The sequence below is a fragment of the Lotus japonicus genome, chromosome 3, assembly GCF_012489685.1.
Source record: "Lotus japonicus ecotype B-129 chromosome 3, LjGifu_v1.2".
Taxonomy (NCBI): domain Eukaryota; kingdom Viridiplantae; phylum Streptophyta; class Magnoliopsida; order Fabales; family Fabaceae; genus Lotus; species Lotus japonicus.
In genome coordinates, this window is record NC_080043.1 from 71,306,068 (window position 1) to 71,308,757 (window position 2,690).

At 42.3% G+C, this 2,690-nt stretch overlaps 1 non-coding gene across 1 annotated transcript; it reads left to right on the top strand.

The window, feature by feature from the left end:
- The first annotated feature begins 2,364 nt into the window (after positions 1-2,364).
- On the top strand, positions 2,365-2,471 carry LOC130709628 (small nucleolar RNA R71). The gene has a single exon (XR_009010107.1). It is a non-coding gene; the product is annotated as a small nucleolar RNA R71 (small nucleolar RNA).
- The last annotated feature ends 219 nt before the right edge of the window (positions 2,472-2,690 follow it).

Here is a 2,690-nt window from a genome sequence, read left to right on the forward strand (position 1 = left end):
TTATAAGCAAACACGCCGTAAGGGCAAGTGAATGCCGTCTTCTCTTGGTCTTCCGGTGCAACACAAATTTGGTTGTACCCGGAATAACCATCAAGAAAACAGTAGTATTGATGCCCAGCCAACTTATCCAGCATTTGATCTATGAAGGGCAAAGGAAAGTGATCCTTTCTAGTTACCGAATTCAGCCTTCGATAGTCAATACAAACCCTCCACTTCGTCACTTAACGAGTGGGAATCAACTCATTGTTCTCATTGGCAACCACAGTGATGCCTCCTTTCTTGGGAACCACTTGAACGGGACTTACCCATTCACTATCCGAAATTGGATAAATCACACCTGCATCAAGCAATTTAATTATCTCTTTCCTCACCACATCCTTCATGGAAGGGTTAAGTCTTCTTTGAGGTTGGACTATAGGTTTGTAATTTTCTTCCAACAAAATTTTATGCATCCATATCGCAGGACTAATACATTTGATATCATCAATAGTCCAACCCAAAGCTGACTTGTGATCCCTCAAAACTCTGAGGAGTTTCTCCTCTTCTAAAGGTGTGAGAGCACTACTCAAAATAGCAGGTTTATTCTCACCTTCCTCAAGATAAGCATACTTGAGAGAGGAAGGGAGTGGCTTGAGCTCACTCTTCTCCTCAATTGGAATCTCCTCATCCCTAGTTAATTCTTCTTTCCAAATGCTTTTGGTGGCAAGAGATGAGACAGATTCTAATTGAGATAGAGTAGCATTCACCTCATGGAACAAAGAATCAAGTTCTCTCTCAAGATTTTGGTCCTCTATCTATAACCCCTCCATGATTGTTGTTTCCAAAGGGTCCTTAATAGATATCCTAACAAACTCTTCACACACAAGCTCATCAACCACTTCACACCGAAAAACTTCATCATCCGCTCGGTGTTTTAAAGAGTCAAAAATATTGAAGAGGACCTCATCTTCACCTACTTTCAAAGTTAGAGTTCCCTTAGCCACTTTAATCTCAGCCTCACCAGTGGCGAAGAATGGTCTCCCCAGTATGAGAGGAACTTTAGAGTCCTCTTCCATGTCTAAAATGACAAAATCCACTGGGAAGACAAACTTATCCACCTTAACCACAACATCTTCAATGATCCCGTATGGTGTTTTTAAGGACCTATCCGCCATTTGCAAAGAAATCATAGTTGGGGTAACCTCACCTAAGTTCAACCTTTTAAACATACTAAGCGGCATCAAGTTGATACTCGCTCCTAGATCACACAAGGCTTCTACCATAGTTAACCCCTCTATCTCCACCGGAATAGTAAAACTCCCGGGATCTCTCCTCTTTTTAGGCATCTTCCTTTGCAAAATGGCACTACACTCTTCGGTCATCAAGATAGTTTCATCGACCTCACTCAACTTCCTTCTCTTACTGAGGATATCTTTCATGAATTTAGCATAGATTGACATTTGCTCCAAGGCTTCAGAAAAAGGGATATTAATATTGAGTTTCTTAAAAACCTCCAAGAACTTAGAAAATTGTTTATCCAAATTTTTCTTCACCAAAGCCTTGGGAAATGGAATCTTGCGGAGCTCAGGGATATAAGTGTTTACAACCCGAGTCCTAATGGGCTCTCTAGCTCTTTCCTCCATAACACCCTCATTTCTTTCTACCTCAGCTTCCTCATTTTTCTCTCCCTCAATTTTTTCCTCTGGCTCATGTAACACTCTTCCACTCCTAGTGGAAACAACAGCGGTATTTTCTTGCTCAGTTAAAGTTAAAGTTCCGGAAGAGAACTTACCTTGGTGATTCTCGGACATTTGCTTTGCTAGCTGTCCCAATTGACTCTCCAAGCTCTTTATAGCCATATCATGGCTCTTGTAATTGCTCGATGTATGATCAATGAATCTCTCAAACAGCTCCTCTAGACTCCTCTTGCCAACCGTCCTTTCAACAATTTGCGGCTGGACAAGAGGCCCTTGTTCTGCAGTTGGAGCTCCTCTTCCATGAGTTAATGCTCTGGTCTCGCAATCATCATCATTGACAGTACACTGGTTACTAGCATGAGCTTCACCACACAATTTGCACTCCAAACTAGTTACTCTCGCTCCAATTGACTTGGCATCCTGTATATGTTTCCGCATTTCCGCTACTTCCTCGGAGAGTTGCTTGTTGGAGGCTATGAGCTTGTCATAAGTTTCAACTTCAAAAGAACTTCTTCGGATTTGGCGTTCATTCTCGGAGTTCATGGCTCTCATCGCCATTTTCTCTATCAAATCATACCCCGCTTGTGGGGGAAGAGCATCGAACTCCCCACTTGAAGCCGCTTCCAAGCCAAACCGTGATGAGTATAGTAACCCATCATAGAACTTCGCCACACATTCAGCTTGGGTGAGATTGTGTTGAGGACATTTCCTCAAAAGCTTCTTGAAATGCTCCCAAGCCTCATAAAGATTTTCATCTGAGGATTGTGTGAATGTCATGATGTCATTCTTCAATTTCCTCAAGAGGGACCTTGGGAAGAACCTCGTTGTGAATTTTTCTGCAAGGTCTTCCCAAGTAGTGAGACTCTCTTGAGGTTGTGAATTCAACCATTCCTCTGTTGCGTCCTTCAGAGAGAAGGGAAATAGACTCAACCGGATTGCTTCAAAAGAAACATTCACCACCCGATAAGTGTTGCAATTCCGGATGAACTTCTCCATATGAGCATGAGGATCTTC